We start from the raw sequence: 18813 nt of genomic DNA on the forward strand, positions 1-18813 counted from the left end.
AACTTCAGCTTCAGCACCAGTCCTTCCAATGAATATTCAGGATTGATCTCCTTTAGGATGGACTGGTTGGATCTCCTTGCAATCCAAGAGTCTTCTCCAACACCACAGTTCAAAAGCATCAATTCTTCGGCGCTCAGCTTTCTTTATAGTCCAACTCTCCCATCCATACATGACTACTGGGAAAACCATAACTTTGACTATACAGTCAAATGACTTTGTTGGCAAAATTATGTCTCTACTTTTTAATATACTGTGTAGGTTTGTCATAGCTATTCCTACAAGAAGCAAGAGTAAATCTGAAGGTTAGTCTCAAATGAAGAGTGAGAGAAAGTGCATAAAGATATAAAGGTTGGTCTAGGGCAGGATTTCTCCTCCTTGGCATTTTGCATCTCTGACCGTGAGATGCCAGCATGGCAAGTGAGATTCTCCAGACACTGCCAAATATCCCCTGGAATGCCACATCCCCCCACTTGAGAGCTGTACCTTGGGGCAGAGAAGATCGGATTAACGATGAGCATTTTCACAGAGCTCTTTCGAGGAGTGCCCGGAGGGCTATGGAGGGAGATGAGGGACAAGATAAGATATAGCCTTCAACAGGAGTTTCATGTGTTAAGCTAAGGTGTTTAGAACCTTATCCCAAAAGCTCTTGTGGGGAATTGAAGGATTTTAAGTAGAGGAGAGATAAGGGTCACTTTGTGTTTAAGAAAGTCACTCTGGTTGCCCTTGTTTTTGTGCAGTCACTCAGTCATGTTCAGCTCTTTGTGACCCCATAAACTGTAGCACTCCAGGCTCCTCTGTCCTCCGCTATCTCCTGGAATTTGTTCAACTTCGTGTCCACAGAGTCAGTGATGCCATCCAACCATCTCATCCTGTGCCACTCTCTTCTCCTCCTGCCCTCAACCTTTCCCAGCATCAGGGTCTTTTCCAGTGAGTTGGCTCTTCATATTGGAATAGTATTGGAACTTCAGCTTTAGCATCAGACCTTTCAATGAATATTCAGGATTGATTTCCTCTAGGATTGATTGGTTTCATCTCTGTGCTATCCATGGGATTCTCAAGAGTCTTCTCCAGCATCAAAATTCGAAGCTGGTTGCCATGGAAAGGGTGAATTGATTAGAGCTCAGATGTAGGTTGTAATCTAGTAGAGCAGCGATGAGTGAGGATGACAAGCAAAGGGAAGTATGAGACTCAGATCAAACCTCGAGGACTTTGTCCAGGATGGTGTCTAGATTCTTGTCTGGGATGAACAGAAGGTGGTAACATAAGTGTTCTCTAATAGCAATTGGAAATTAAGCCCTATGAATCTATGAATAGAGAAACTATTCTGAGGCTTGAACAAAGAAAAAAATCACTTGCAAAGTTTTTTAAGTGTAATCTAGGTGAACTCATGGTGTAAAAATACAAATAGCTTTACCTAAGGCTTCAAATTCAATTAGGCCTTCAGCGGAGATTCCTTGAGCAAACTGTCAAAAAAAAATATTAGTTTTAAAATTAATCAATATAATAGAAAGCCTTAGTAAATTTCCACCACCACCACCTGCCCCCTGCTCAAGCAATATCTTAGACAAGTGAGGCAAATGCAAATTGAAGAATTGAAGCCATTTTTCTTTCCTGATTGTACAGAAAATTGTCTCATTTTTTTGCTTTACTTTCTGAGTCTATATCATGATAACAGAAAAAAATGGCATATTTGGATATTTTTAAGTAGCTGGATCTTTGACAATACTAAGGTAAGTGACTGTTAACAGAAACTCCTAGCATTTGGCAGAAGTTCTGTGTCCATTCAGCCATTCTTGGTGTATAAGGTGCATCCTTTTTTGTGAGAACAGACCAGGGAGAATTTTGTGAGCCCCTACCCTAGAGGGAGGGGAACAGGTTCTGAAGAGGCTTCCCAGCTGGATAGTGCTGCAAAATACAAAAAGGCAACTAACAACCCAAGACGAAGCACAGTCGCTTTCATAGACCGCGCTGCAGAGAAGTTCCCTGCTCCCAATTTCACCAAGCTATCAGGGGCTTCCCTGGTGGCTCAGCAGCAAAGAATCTGCCTGCAATGCAGGAAATGCAGCAGACGCAGGTCTGATCCTAGATTGGGAAGATCCCCTGGAGGAGGACACTGCAGCCTTCTCCAGTATTCTTGCCTGCAGAAGCCTGGTGGGCTACAGTCCATACAGTCAGACAGACCAAGCATGCATGAGTGTTCCTTACTCTTCAACATGAGGAACGTAGGAAATTCAAGGGTTTGAATGGTGGTCTGAGAAAATGTGGGCAAAGTTCAAAACAAATATTTTAGCTGAAAATTATTATATAACTGAAAATGCTTTAGCTAAAAATATTGTCTAGATTTACCCATATGCCAGCATCCAGGTTGTGACTAGGAGATTATTTGAGCAATTCCCAAATAGAAGTCATTCAAATTGCAGCAAGAATGTTAAGATCATCTGAAATCTTGAAGAATACATAAAAGGTATTCATACATAAATAGGAGGTTTAAATAAATTTTCGAAGTGTTGATTAACTGTATTTACAAGTATTGGGCTTCAATGACATAACAAGATAGAAATTCTTACTAATCCAGATAATGATATATGCTTTCTTTTCAAAATCATCAACCTTAATATCTTTAAAATATCACACATTTAACCAAACAGTTTGTGTGTGAGTGCTCAGTTATGTCCGACTCTTTGGGACCCCATGGACTGTAGCCCACCTGACTCCTCTGTCCATGGGATACTCCAGGCAAGAATACTGGAGTGGTTGCCACACCCTTCTCTAGAGGATCTTCCCAACCCAGGAATCAAACCTGGGTCTCTGTGTCTCCTACATTTCTAGGCAGATTTTTTTACCACTGGCGCCACCTGGGAAGCCCAGCAAAACAGTTTAAGTCATAAATCAAGCTAACTCAGAAATTAAAAATTATAAAAACACAGTTCACACTGATCAACCTTACAATTAATTCTTTACTATTTCTAAAACACACACTTTTTTTTCACATCATATATGCCATGTAACTTGCTTGGTGTTTTAAATGCATAGCTCATTTGCTCTTCACAAGCATGGAGGTAGACAGAAGATTATTCCCATTTTACTGAAAATGATGTTAACATCCCAATGAAATAATTTGCCACAGGTCAAACAGCTGGAAAGTGGCCATCCTGTGAGGAGGGGGGCTGGATTCCCAGGTGGCTCAGTGGTAAAGAATCTGCCTGCCAATGCAGGAGACACAGGAGACGAGGGTTCGATCCCTGGGTCTGGAGGATCCTCTGGAAGAGGAAATGGCAACCCAGTGCGGTATTCTTGCCTGGGAAATCCCATGGACAGAGGAACCTGGAGGGCTACAGTGCATGGGGTCTCAAAGAATCGGACACGACTGAACGACTGAGTGCGCACATAATTAGGGAAGAGTATTTTCCCTGTCTTTTATGAGGAACAAAAGAAACACAAGCGGTAAGTTCACTGGTGGATTTTGAATAAAATTTTGATAAGGACAAGTTGTTATGGGTACATCAGATAGTACAGCTGGTTCTCAGATGGGAGAAGGACTATCTGGATGACCCCACAAGTGCTGGGTTTATCTCCACATCTGTATATTAATAATACTGGTGTGTGTGTGTGTGTGTGTGTGTGTGTGTGTGTGTGTGTGCATGCACGCACATGCATGCTCAGTCACATCTGACTCTTTGCAGCCCCATGAACTATAACCCACTAGGCTCCTCTGTCCATGGAGTTTTCCAGGCAAGAATGCTGGCGTTGGTTCCCATTTCCTAGTCCAGGGTATCTTCCCAACTCAGGGACTGAACCCGCATCTCCTGCGTTGGCAGGCGGATTCTTTACCACTAGCTCCACCTTTCTATCAATAATACTGTTACTTCTAATAGCTGCGGTAACTACACTCATCTCTGAGGGCAAGGGGAAGACCATAATTTTAGCAATTTAAAAATAATTTTTGAATACTTAAATATGTTACTTCCATGCCAAATATTCTCTGGTGAAAATTTGGCCTGCCTGGATTCTAAAAGGCATTTGAGTTTCAAACTTTATTTAATGGTAGGAAAACATAACCGAATATTTAACTTCCTGAAATGGTTCCAAATTATAGAAACACAGAGAAAGCTTAAGTACCAGGGAACAAAAATTTTCAGAATTGGTAAGGATTCATAATTCATACACACAACACTAAACCTTTAAGTGAATAGCTGTGCTGTTAGCAGTTTGAAAGAAATGTTAATTTTATTTATATTTTAAAATAATGCATTCAGAGTCAAAGGAGCCTTAAACATCTCTGTATTAGAGATTGTGAATCACATCAGTGACATCAGGCTCCAGCTAAATCTTCTGAGAAGTATATTAAATTGGGATGATAATTGTTCAGTAAAATTTGTCCTCAAAGTATTGTAAATATGATTGATTTAATATATCATTGAGATTCTACTGCAAAAACGGCATGAAACAGCAACATTCTGTTGCTATTTTATAACTTGCATTTTTCTAAAGTGACCATTAGCATAATACAGTCACGTCGTTAACAACAGTCTGCACAGATGAAATATTTCAAAGCCAGTATTACATTTTCATCAAGTAAATGACCATGTGTTTCAATAAACACAATTATGAATGTTAATATACCAACAGATTGAGTAATTTGATTTTTCAGCGTGAGTGTTTATAGGGGGAAACAAATTAATCACATTTGAGGTAACAGGAATTCAAACTTTTAAAAGAACATAATCTGTTTCACCACCACTGTTCTTTGCGGAGCAGGAATCGCGGTTGTGTTTCTGTGCTCCTTCTGGATAGGGATTGGCAGACTTTCTGAAAGAGTCAGATAATCATTTCCTAGGCTTTGCCAGCAATAACTCTCCGTAGTATCTACTAAGCTATCACTGTAGGTGCAAGTACCACAGAAAATACATAAAGGGATGGACATGGCTGCTTTCCAATAAAAGGCAGGAAAACAGATTGTGGTTCTGACTGTCCCCTTCTGAGATCAGCCTGTCATTAAGTAAATAGCCGATGCAGCGGTGTTTGCATTGTAGGGCCAGAGAAGGTGGAGTGAGTCATAATCTTTGTCTCCATAAAGATCCGCGGGCTCCTAGTTGCAGAACAGGAACGTCCAAGGAAGTCTGCTTCCCCGGCCTGTGCCAGCAGCGTGGGCCATTCCTGAGTGAGCGGCTCTCTACCCTCACATCCCTGCTCTTTTTACACCCCACATCACACCCACTCCTACCAGGAGGTCATGTCCACCGTCAAGAAGGCAAGATGTGTGCCATCACTTCCCTCGAGTCCCTTTCATCTGTAGGCACGCATTTGGCATTAGGATGGTGACATGGAAACTTAGAAGGGTTGGCTGTGATAGCCTTGCAAACTGCCGGGCTGTTTCAGCCTGCGATAACAACTTAATGATGGGGTACCACCGGGGGAGAGAGAGTGATGGAAAAAGGCAACATTTAACACTATTAAAGATTAACCCTTATGTACGCACAAAGAAAGGTTTCTATTTTCACTTTTAACAGAAATACTTCAAAAATAATACATTTTTCTGACTTTTTAAGACTGTTCTGAGAACAGATTAACCTTTACTTGACAATATATCTTTAACATTATAAGGATCAATTTCTGGATTCCTTTTTTGCAGCATAGCTGCAAATGTAGATAGTGGGAGAACTACTTATCCTGGTGTGAGTCCCAAGATATAATTTCTTGAAATAATCCACATCATGATCAACTTTTTAGCCTTCTTTAGTCTGTTGGTCTTTTAGTCTTTTCGATTTGCCTTTTTGCTAATTCCGTGAATTCCAGCGTGAAGAGAGATATATGTAAGGCTTTAGGTTAGCATCACAAAGCTGAACTTTCTGTAGCATTAACTGGTGAATTAATTAATTAATACAACAAAGTGGAGTTCTCCACAGGAGCATCTGTATGCTTGCCACCAGCTGTCTGAATTCTATCCCCAAGACCCGAACTGTTTTCTGTCACTCTAATAACTGGTATCTTCTTATCAGGGTCTGTCTACTCTTCCCATTTGCAAACTGAAATTATGGAGGAGGATGATAAATTTTCTGTATCATTTCAAAACTCTGTTAGGATGTCTTGAAAAGTTACGACTCATCAATCTGTGAGTGATATAGCAACATCATTAGATGGAAAAGAACATATAGCTACCCTTCTTTCTCTAAACTTCTCATTCATGTTGACTCTTACCAAAGTTTCAGATACTTTAAAATTAACATTTTTATCCTCTAATGTTGAGATTGAGTAGCCTATATGGTGACTTTCTTATGGATCACATTTTTTTTTGGCTGAGACTTTCTGTTTTTCATTTACAAAGTATGTTTATGTAATTGCTCATTGAAGCATTCGTAAAACAACTGCTTTAAAATCTTTACAGATAACCTTAACATCCCTGTCATCTCGGTGTTGGGCTCTTTTGATGTTCTTTCTATTTTCTTCTTCAATTTGAGATCCTCTTATTTCTTGCTATGATGAGCCAGTTTTTACTGAAATGTAGACATTTTGGTAATTGTGAGACTGTGGATTTGATGCTGTCATCTTTTCTGTACTTTTATTTTTCTTTTCCTCCAACCTCCACCCCTTTAAACTGAAACTCAAGTAGAACTAGAAACAAGTTGAACGTTGGCTCACAGATAGAGCATAGCACCCCATGTGTCACATTTAAATTCTCAAGAAGGGGCTTGCATTACAGTGCCTTTCTCAGTCTCAGGGGTAGTGAGGCTAAGATACCACCTTCCTTTTATTTACTGTCTTCCAATGTCACTTATTTCCTGAAGTACCAAAGCAGCCCCACCAGTTTCCAGACCATCACTCTCCAATAATATGCAACCATAATTCACTAGTGAAGACTTAACTGGAGAGGAATTTAGGAATCACCAAAGTACTCTTTTGAAAGAAATGCAAGCTTATTGACTTCAGTTGTAGGCTTAATTCAAAATCATGGATAAAACAAAGGAAATGCCTTAGAGGCCCTATTTTAAGGCATAGAGCTGACCCATTTGTACATTAGCAGAAAGTACTGTGCTTTAAATCCTTAAAAATAGCTTGTTTTCTTGAGTAGATTAACCACTGCTGTTAAAACCCTATTTATTTATTCCCTTGACAAAACTCAAGTAAATTTCAACAAAACCCTTTTCTGAGTTTTCACAAATTCTAAAGTAGTGGAATCCAATTTAGAAGCTTGAATACGTGTGATGTTTCCACTTAAAAAGCATAAATTAAGCTGCTTTGTACCATGAGCATTAGACTCTGGTTTGGCACAGTTGTCCCATGATCTGAAATCTGCTATGACTATTTTCTGGGTGAGTCATTTCCCATAAAATTTAATAGTCTGTATTACCTGATGGTTTGAGTTTATGATCCGTAAATACTGTGCCTTTAGCTCTTTGAATATTTATTTCTTTTTTATAGTTAATTTGGACTTTCATTGATTAAGCATCTGGTTGTACAAAGTGTGCTTCCTGATACCGAAGACTGAACACACTGTACTGGACACATTTTAACATAATATCGGTGAACATGTTTATGCTTAAATGTGACCGAGAGTTGCAAAGTTTGACTTAGAGTAATAAGACTTGGAAACTAAGAAAACAAGACGGTCTTGTAGAAGACTTGGTTCACTGTTTTACAAATAACATTTGAAACTTAGAGAACAATTCAAGCTTGGAGCAAATGGTAAATCAAAGATAGTTTAGATCAATTACACACACTGTGCAAGATGTTTCTGTGTTGATAGCTTGTATCCCTACCCTCAGATCAGTTTGGCAATTTTACCAGCTAATTCTTATATTGTGATTCTTAAATACGAATTTGTTTCCTTTTACTGAGGGTAAGTGAAGTATGGGTAGAGAAGGGCTGCTCTTATTTCACCTTGAAGCACAACAATATGAGTTCCTAGTAAATTTTTGAAAATACATGTTACTTGTTTTTTGAAAGCAGAGGCAGCAGTGTATTTTTTTTAACTTTATAAAAAGTTAGAGGTTGATGATTCATTATCACCCTCTCTGTACTAGAGTGTTGAGCCAATTAAAAAAGAGACAGAAATCAAAACATCAGTTTAGAGTTTATTCCTCTAGGCTATAGTCTCTTCAAGTCCTACTTTTTGCTAAAACACATAAAGTGATCAAAGCACCAACTGCATGCTCACAACATTTAGAAAAACATAAAAAAAACCCAGCTGCTGTTAATGTTACATTCTTAGGACAAGGTAATAGGCATTGTCCATAGTCCACATGACTGTTGGGTACTCAAACTGTGGTTGTTGTGACAGATATTTTCTTTTATTGATGGATAATTGATTTAACGTGTTGTGTTAATTTCTGTTATACAGCAAAGTGATTCAGTCATACACAATATATATACATTCTTTTCTATGTTGTCTTCCATTATGATGTATCACGGGATATTGAATAGCGTTTCCTGTCCTATTAGGAGGACCTTGCTGTTTATCCATTCCATATTAATAGTTTGCATCTGCTAATCCCAGCCTCCCAGTCCATCCCTCCTCCCGCCTTCCCTTGGCAACCGTGAGTCTTTTCTTTGCCTGCGAGTTTGTGTCATATTTTAGATTCTGTGTGTAAGCGGCATCACACGGTATTTGTCATTCTCTCTTTCTGACTTTCATCACTTAGTGTGATAATCTCCAGGCCCACTCCTGTTGCTGCAAGTGACACTACCCCATTCTTTTTATGGCGGAATAATCCTCCGTTCTGCCTACATGTACCACGTCTTTATCCATTCATCTGTCGATGGACGTTTAGGCGGTTTCCATGTCTTGGCTATTGTGAATAGTGCTGCTGTGAACACAGGGGGGCATTTATCTTTTGGAATTTTAGTTTGGTCTGGGTAAATGCCCAGAAGTGGGATTGCTAGATTATATGGCAACTCTGTTTTTAGTTTTTTGGGGAAACTTCCATAATGTTTTCCATAGTGGCTGCATCAACTTACATTCCTACCAACAGTAGGAGAGTTCCCTTCTGTCCATACCCACTCCGGAATTTGTTATTGGTAGACTTTAATGGTCCATTTTGACTGGTGTGAAATGGTATCTCATTGTAGTCTGGGTTTGCATTTCTCTAATAATTAGCAATGTTGAGCATCTTTTCACATGCTTGTTAGCCATCTGTATGTCTTCTTTGGAGAAATATCTATCAGGCGTTCAGCCTATTTTTTGGTTGGGTTATTTTGTTGTTTTTGTTGAGTTGTATCAGCTGTTTCCGTATTTTGGAAATTAAGCCTTTGTTGGTTGTTTGCAGGTATTTTCTGCCATTTAATAGACTGTCTTTTCATTTTGTTGATGGTTTCCTTCGCTGTGTAAAAACTTGTAAGTTTGATTAAGTCCTATTTTTTAATTTTTGTTTTTATTTCTATTTCCTTGGGAAATGACCTAAGAAAACATTAATATCATTTATATCAGAGAGTTTTGCCTATGATCTCTTTTAGGAATATTATGGTATTATGTCTTATATGTCACTTTTTAAGCCATTTTGAGTTTATTTTTATATATGGTGTGAGGGTGTGTTCTACCTTCACTGGATTACATATAGCTGTTCAATTTCCCTAAGTGGCTCCGAATGGTCCCAAGACCACTTGCTGAAGAGACTGTCTTTTTCCCATTGTGTATTCTTGCTTCCTTTATCGAAGATTAATTGGCTATAAGTATGTGGGTTTCTTTCTGGGCTCTCTATTATATTTCATTGATCCATATGTCTGCTTTGGTCCAGATAGCACAGCATTTTGATTACTTTATAGTGTTATCTGAAGTCTGTGAAGGGATATGCCTCCTGCTTTCTTCGTTTTCCTCAGGCTTGCTGTGGCAATTCTGGGCCTTTTATGGTTTCATATAAATTTTAGGATTATTTGCTCTAGTTCTGTGAAAAATGTCGTGGGAAAAAGTTGATAGGGTAGTATGGCCCATTTTAACAATATTGATTCTCCTACTCGAAGAGCATGGGTTATCTTTGCATTTCTTTGACTAATCTTTAATTTCCTGCATTAACACTTTATAGTTTTCAGCATACAAGTCTTTCACCTCTTTGGTCAGGTTTATCCCTAAGTGTTTTATTTTTTTTAATGTGAAATAATTATTTTGGATACAAGGGGATAAATATTAAAATAAAATTTTAGTTCACTTAAAAATATATTTTTTAATTTGACTATGAAAGAATTTTGAATTACAAATGTGACTCGTCTTATTTCTGTAAAACACACTCTAGTTGGTGGAGACTTAACTATGTCTAAGGGAAGGAGACTAGACTTCAAAAAGTAGAGAGGAAGAGAAATTCTGGCTGTGAGCTTCCCTGGAAGCTGACTAGTCTAGGCTACTCCATGTCCCTACATAACTTACGAACTGAAGTGGAAGAAATCTCCCCTCAGGAGATTACTCCTTCTGCCAGGAGTCAGCTCCTTCAAAACTGAGCCTTTCGAAGCTCTGATTGGCATCGCTGCCTCATACTTCTCCCAGAAACTTGCTTTCTTGAAGCATATACTTTCTCTAGGCTTTGGTGAACATTAACTATTCAAACTGCCGTATAAAATCCCCCTTTGCCATCTATTTTCCTACTGAAGCATGACGTTGCTTTCCCTGGAAAGAAAACTGTGAAAAATGAAATACCTACCTATACTCAGTCTTCCAAAAATCTTACACTCACAGTCTGTCAGAGACGCCAGAGAAGCCTGGGCCTCTGATACTTGAAATTCTGCCCATGCTGATTCGAACGTGGTCCTTTTCTAACAGAGATCCTACCCTCTCTATGGGCTATGAAACCCCCACAGAAGTGATATTGCCTCTCTAATGCAGACCCCCTGGGAGAAAGTCTCTCATCCTAAATAAAGAATGCCTTCTCTGTCCTATATCCAAGCTCTGCCTGATAGCTGGAGGTCCAAGAAACCATCTGGATCTCTAAGATAAATGGTTTTCCTTGCTAAACCAAGGCATGACCTGGTACATTGCTCAGTTCTTCAACTGAGCTCAGCCTGGGTGAGTTCCTGCTGCCTCCTGCTCGGTCATGGTTCTTAACCTTGACTGCACGTTGGAAACACCTGAATAAAAAGAAACAGGGCTCAGGGCTTAGGCCATACTAACTCCAGGAGCATCTCAGCTGCTAAGCAGGGGACCTGAAAAAGAGGTTGGCTAATCAGAGGACTCACTTAATGGTTCCATATATTTGTTATCCCTGATTATCTTGGTGAGGCTTCCCAGGTGGCGCTAGTGGTAAAGAACCTGCCTACCAACGCAGAAGACTTAAGAGATGCCGGTTCAATCCCTGGATCAGGAAGATACCCTGGAGGAGAGCATGGCAGCCCACTCCAGTATTCTTGCTGGAGAATCCCATGGACAGAGGAGCCTGGTGGGCTACAGTCCATGGGGTTGCAGAGAGTTGGACACGACTGAAGCAACTGAGCAGCAGTAGCTTTATCCTGGTTAAATTCCTTGAAGTCTGCCACTAAAATAAAACTATGAAAAGGTCAAAAGAGATGTTTCCTATATTTTGACATTAAATTGCACAATTGTTTTTTTCTAATATATGTGATTATTACCCCTGTGGCTGTGTGATATCCATGTTAATGTTATTGTTTTACTATGTTTTAAATTCAGTCTTGAAATGTATTATCTCTAGTCTTCTTTAAGGTTGAAACAGTCAGGTATCATATTGTTTAGATAACATATTGCATTGCTGATGGCAAAAGGCTTCAAATGCTATGCACTTAATTTGAAAATATTTGCACTTTTACAAAATTACTATAATCATGACTCTGAATTTTCATAGATCGTGTTATCAGAAGGAACCTGATAGCTGTTAGGACTAAGTGACTGAGTAGGGCTGATTTTGTAAGAGCCAGAATCGGTCAGACAACAAATGACCGAGAACTTGACACTGTGGGTAGAAGTTCTGCTCTTGTTGGGGCCTACTGTTAATTGAGAGCAGGGATCTTAAGGATTGTTGTGGATATTTGCCTCTAAGAAGCAAAGCCCACCTATCATTTAGAGGCTAAAGTTCAGAAATAAAACTCTGACACAATGCACTTGAACTTGAATCAAGTAAAACCAGACAGAACTCTAGAAAAATCAGTGAATCTCTAATGCACATCTACATCTCTCAGGAAATTATCATCTACAGTTTATGCTCTAGCAACAGGGTTTTGCATCCGATGCAGACAGTTACTGTATCTGTTAGTAACATTTAAAACACGTGAGTCACAGCAAGAACATGCGCAATGTTTATTCCCTTCAGAGACCTGACTCTGAGAAATCCTTCCAGCTTTGACTGCACAATACAAAACCTTTAAAACTCAATTCTGTGCTCATCTCTGATCCACGTCAGTTCAGTTCAGTTCCGCTGCTCAGTCATGTCTGACTCCTTGTGACCCCATGGACTGCAGCACGCCAGGCCTCCCTGTCCATCGCCAACTCCTGGAGCCTGCTCAAACTCATGTCCATCGAGTCAGTGATGCCATCCAACCATCTCATCCTCTGTCATCCCCTTCTCCTCCTGCTTTCAGTCTTTCCCAGCATCAGGGTCTTTTCCAGTGAGTCAGTTCTTCACATCAGGTGGCCAAAGTATTGGAGCTTCAGCTTCAGCATCAGAACTTCCAATGAATATTCAGGACTGATTTCCTTGAGGATGGACTGGTTTGATCCCCTTGCAGTCTGATGGACTCTCTGACCCAGATACATTGAACTAATGAGGTATTGCTTTCAAGGACAAAGAATAGACATTAATTAGAACAAAAATACTCCCCACATGAAAACAAGGGCTTCCTAGTATTGATGTTTCTGTTTGCTTAGAGTAGAAGAACTCTGCTAAGAAGAAAACTAGATGTTACTGCAGTGTATTTTAACAAGTTCTTGGATATATTGGTTAGATTGTGCTGTGCTGAGCTCAGTCGCTCAATCATGTCTGACTCTTTGCAACCCCCATGTTCTGTAGCCTGCCATGCTACCCTGTCCAGAGGGATCCTCCAGGCAAGAATAGTGGAGTGGGTAGCCTATCCCTTCTCCAGGGGATCTTCCTGACCTAGGAATTGAACCGGGGTCTCCTGCATTGCAGGCAGACTCTTTACCAGCTGAGCTACCAGGGAAGTCCACAGGTTAGATTGCATCCCCTTTAAGTGGTAGGTGGCATTCCTTTTCCCTGGAACCTGGGGGTGTGTTCTTATTTGGCAAGTGCAGTGGTCGTGTTAAGGTCACACTGGAGTAGGGCAAGCTGCAGTGCACTGACTGGTGTTCTTACAAGAAGAAAGAATTTGGACACAAACCCTTGGGGAGTGCCCTCCCTATCTGAGGACAAAGGCAGAGACTGGAGTGATGGATCCACAAGGCAGGAACACTGTGGGCACCCGTCAGCCACCGGGAGCTGGAAGAGACTGGGGAGATCTCCCCTGGAGCCTCCCCAGGGAGGGTGTGGTCCTGTGGACACCATAATCTCAGACTGCTAGACTCCAGAACTGAGAGACAATGAATTTCCAGTGTTTCAAACCACCCAGTTTGTGGTCCTTTGTGACAATAACCCTAGCAAACTACAACGCTGGGTTATATCCAAACTTCTTCCCTCTTCAAAAACCCAATCTGCATCCTTAAGAGAGTATAAGATAAAATGTACATTCACAAATTACTCAGACTGCCCTCCCACTCTTTAGAACTAGTCCTGGGTTTCTATTATCCTTATAAATGCTGTAAGATTACTTTTTAAACCATATGTTCCCAAGAAGGGGACAAGTTTCTGCATTAACAATACATAACTTTGTAACAATTAGCCATCTGTTTATAATACTGTTAGGGATTGACAGCATCTCAATGGAAGCAGGGAAAGCAACAGAAATATTATATCTGCCAAGTTCTAGTCATTTGTTATCTTACATTGTAATTTGTTGTCTCCAGAGATCACTAAGGAGAGAAAGAATCATGCCGTGCTACAAAATAAACTTTATAAAGCAGGTAGTTTAATAGCAAATTAATGATGTGTGCAGAAGATCAAGACAAGATTTTTTAAAAGTACAATCATAATTTCTGCAGTGCAGCCAACAGCACAAGCTTGGAAGGTTTCTCAAAAGAAGGTAATATTTATTTTCCCCAGAGAGCTGTTTTAAAACTGGAGGATAAGTTATCCTAAGATGACTTTTCTCAATGCCAGTTTAAATATATATATATATATATTGCTAGAGATATTCAGATATCCCTAGCTTGCTGTCATTCTTGATACTTGGTAAAGTCTAAACTCTTTCAATCTCATCTCTTGGCTCTATGACTGGTTTCACAGAATGTGTTAATCCAATGGGGCCTCTTTTTAAGAAGAAAGTAGCTTCAAATAAAATTCACAAAAAGCAAAACAAAGTCAATAGCAAGCATTGCCTATACTATTGGCTACAATGTTATTTATTAAGAAATGAATTTTGTATGTTATATGATAAAAGCCTTGTGGATCTCACTCATACCCATATACATACAATATGTATGTTATGAACTCATTGTAATATACAAAATATATACATATGAGAATGTGTATTTTTAGATATAGATTACAAGAGAGCTTTATTTTAAATCCTCATAAGATAGATTTAATATCTGAGAACTCTCCGTGTAGAGTTTATATTTGCTCAGCCTGAATGAAAAGCCTATATATGTTACCTCTAGAGTCACTGGCTTTATCATAACAGAGGATGGTAACAAGCGACAAGTCTGGGTGGGAGACAGTGACCCATTGTTTCTTTGTTATAGATATCGCTACGGCAGAGAAGACTGATCACATCTTGTTTGCGTTAGCCTGTTAATCTGAGCTTTTCCTTTGTCACCCCAGGTGCTAGCCTTGTACTTGTTCCATTCTATATCAACCAGGCTTCTTCTATTTGTGATAAAGATTGGTACCTCACCTAATCAGAAGAGCATTCTATTGCAAGAAAGAGCTAAGGTTTTAATCCCAAAGGACAAATAGTTTCCGTTAAAGCAGAAAGCACAGATAAGGCCCCTTGGAACTTAACCCAGTACCTTTCCAATACAATGTGGATTATCAAGTCATCAGCTGTTCTTCCAGCAGATACTTATTCGTCTACTTTGTATGAAGCTTTATGTTATATATGTTATAAAGGAAGGTCCAGGTCATATCTGTAAATGGTTCATAGCATAAAAGGGCAGAGAACTTGTGCATAAATGAATACAAAATAAGATTATAGCTAGGTCTCCATGATTGCTCATTTACATAGACATTCAGTAAATCAACAGAAAATTTGCTACATGCCAATGTTGTCCTGAAGGCTTATGGTGCATACTGAACAAGAATTAGACAGCCACCAACCTCACAGAGTTTGCAATCCAGTTGAGGAACAAGATAATTAACCCACAGCTATATTATAAAATCAGAAGGACAATGAGAGATGAATTCTCAAATACTAAGGGAGGGCATATCTAGGGCTCCAAGCCCAATCCGTAGAGTCCAGAAGAAATTTCACAGAAGTAACATATAAGTTAAGACATAAAAGATGGGAGGTAGCCAGCATAGAATTTTCTGGTGATGCAGATATAACCGATCACCAGTGAAATTGTTTTCAACAAACCACTTCAAGACAGCCTTAGAAACCAGAACTATCCTTCTGGCCTAACTACCATCAGAAAAGATATTATGTAGCCAACCATGAATTTAGAATGCCTGATATACCACTGTGATTATTATAGATGAGGTTTAAAATAAACTAGGGAAACATAAACAAGAAATTTACCTGAATCAAGAAGTTGAATAATGTCATGAAATCAAAATGTAATCTCAATCAAAGCTTCCCATGAAGAAGGAGATCCTTTTGGCATAACGTATATCCTACCATGCCTCACCCTCTTTAGCAGTATTTTCAATGTGAGCATCAATTCCAGTAATACAATCATTAGCTTTTTATATCAATTTCAATTGTTCTCCCAGAATGCCTGCATATCTGGTTTGCACTATAACTCAATGGGAGCCATCTGAAATCACAAAATAAGTGTGCTATAATATGCACCTTTTGATTCCACAATATTGCATTCTGACAGTTTATCATCTGTTACAATCTCCTATGATATAGTTCTTTACTGGTTCTGTAATACTAAAGAGGGAGGTTGAAAGGTAGTCTTACATGAGAACTTCCTACGAATGCAGTACTTCAGCTTCAGATGTCGATAACTGGGGCCCCCTTCATGTAGCACTCAGTGGGAACCATGAGTAGAAAACTGTTCAGTTAAAAGTTGTTAAATGTCTCTGGGATCACTCTTTAATGAAAGAAAAATATTTTTTAATGTTTTAGTATTATGAAAAGGTGAAAGTGAAAAGTGAGTCGCTCAGTTGTGTCCAGCTCTTTGTAAGTGCATGGACTGTAGCCTTCCAGGCTCCTCCGTCCGTGGAATTCTCCAGGCAAGAATACTGGAGTGGGTAGCCATTCCCTTCTCCAGGGGATCTTCCTGACCCAGGGATTGAACCCAGGTCTCCTGCATTGTGGGCAGATACTTTCCCAGCTGAGCCACCAGGGAAGCCTAAGAATACTGGAGTGGGTAGCCTATCCCTTCCCTAGCAGACCTTCCCGACCCAGGAATTGATCCGGGGTCTCCTGCATTGCAGACAGATTCTTTACTAACTGAGCTATCAGGGAAGCCCATATTGGAAGGTACTTGCCACTAATTATAAACTTTTAAAAATATACATACTATCTCTGGATTCCCTGGTGGCTCAGACGGTAAAGCGTCTGCCCACAATGCAGAAGACCCAGGTTCGATCCCTGAGTCAGGAAGCTCCCTGGAGAGGGAAATGGCAACCCACTCCAGTACTCTTGCCTAGAAAATTCCATGGATGGAGGAGCTTCGTGGGATACAGTCCATGGGGTTGCAAAGATTCGGACACAACTGAGCGACTTCACCTTCACCTCATACTATCTCCATCATTTAGAATGTGTCTCAAATCACTGGTTGTATTCACATGGCATAGATTACCTCTAGGAATTCGTGCCCAAGGTTTTCATGACACTAAATGAGCCAGTGAAAGGAACTGATTTCCACAGGTATAATCCAAGAAATTAGTCATTTACAAATAAAGCAAGTATCTTTCTCTTTCAGTGCAGCTACTTTACCAGTTCTCTAAGTTGTGGTACATGTAAACAATGGAAATTAGTCATAAAAAGGAGTGCATTTGAGTTAGTTCTAATGATGTGGAATATTCATTGGAAGTACTGATGCTGAAGCTGAAACTCCAATACTTTGGCCACCTGATGCGAAGAGCTGACTCATTTGAAAAGTCCCTGATGCTGGGAAAGATTGAAGGCGGGAGGAGAAGGGGATGACAGAGGATGAGATGGCTAGATGGCATCACCGACTCAATGGACATGAGTTTGAGTGAACTCTGGGAGTTGGTGATGGGCAGGGAGGCTTGGCGTGCTGTGGTTCATGGGGTCACAGAGTCAGACACAGTTGAGTAACTGAACTGAGCTGAATGAAGTGGATGAACCTAGAGCCTATTGTACAGAGTGAAGTAAGTCAGAAAGAAAAACAAATATCATATCTGAACATATATATGTGGACTCTAGAAAGATGGTACTGATGAACCTCGTTGCAGGGCAGCTCTGGAGACGCAGACATAGAGAACAGACTTGTGCCTGCAGTGGGGAAGGAGAAGGTGGGACGGGCTGAGAGAGTAACACTGAGACAGAGACATGCCCGTATGTAAGACAGATAGCCAGGGGGAATTTGCTGTAGGACACAGGCAGCTCCAAGGCAGTGCTTTGTGACCCCCTAGAGGGGCGGGATGGGGTGGGAGGCGGGAGGGAGGGTCGAGAGTAGCAGGACATGTATATGCCTGTGGCTGATTCATGTTGATGTATGGCAGAAACCAACACAACAGTGTAAAGCAGTTATCCCCCAATTAAAGATAAATAATTTTTTTAAAGGTTAGAAAAAAGCTAAAACTTGGCTGCAAAAACTAACCACTTTCAGCAACTCTCCCTCCTTCCCGTGATCTTGGAATCATTCACTGTGTATGTGACACAATGCGTTGTTGCTTTGTTCCTGAATCAGCATGTCATTTTCAAAATGAAAACAAATACATCAATTATAAAGTAGGATGAGAATGTATGGTTTGATCATAAGGTCTTGCTTTCAGATTAGGCCCAAAGCAGTATAAATTTGGAAGAAAAAAAAGATTTGAGACTATAATAAAAAGGAAAAATGCTAGGTTGACAGCAATGTGTTCAGAGAATGAGAATTTCAAACTGAACTATTGAAGGGGCTAAATTTATGCAGACAAAGCTAAAACGAAATGAATCTACTCTAGTGGGGAAAATCAGCACATCACAGACAAAGAAAGTAAGTAAAATAATAAAGGGATATTAATTGCAGCTTATAAGAAAACTGATCATTTCAAAATATTGAGGAAAGGAAGTAAAAACATAAACTACAATGTGAAGACTGACTTTTGATCCAGAGGGACACACAAGTCTGCCTGAATAATGATTTTCATTATGGTTTTGGTTTTTTTGTCTCCTTGCTTGAGGACAGACTGCAGAGTGATGAAAAATATAGACTGAGGGTAATAACTTTGTGTCAAGGATAGAATGGTCTGACCCAGTTTCATATCAGCTCATAATTTAGCCCAGAGGATTTTACAGCTCATCAGTTTACCATTTAAATTGATCATGGTGAGCTTCTTTTAAGTCATCTAACAAATATTTATAAGCATCTCACTTTTTGCTAATAGTGGGGGAAACAAAAAATAATTCACAACAATCCTATGAGACAGGCATTATTATTAGTATGCCTATTTAACAGATGGGGAGACTGAGGCAAAGGTGTCTTAGATG

General features: G+C 39.8%; 1 protein-coding gene and 1 non-coding gene across 2 annotated transcripts in view; both read left to right on the forward strand.

Annotated features, from left to right (window-relative positions):
* CNTNAP2 (contactin associated protein 2) overlaps nucleotides 1–18813 on the forward strand; it is a 1656810-nt gene that overhangs the window by 1122108 nt on the left and 515889 nt on the right. The window lies entirely within an intron of this gene.
* Nucleotides 16684–16756, forward strand: TRNAC-ACA (transfer RNA cysteine (anticodon ACA)). The gene has a single exon. It is a non-coding gene; the product is annotated as a tRNA-Cys (tRNA).

The sequence above is a fragment of the Budorcas taxicolor genome, chromosome 4, assembly GCF_023091745.1.
Source record: "Budorcas taxicolor isolate Tak-1 chromosome 4, Takin1.1, whole genome shotgun sequence".
Taxonomy (NCBI): Eukaryota; Metazoa; Chordata; class Mammalia; order Artiodactyla; family Bovidae; genus Budorcas; species Budorcas taxicolor.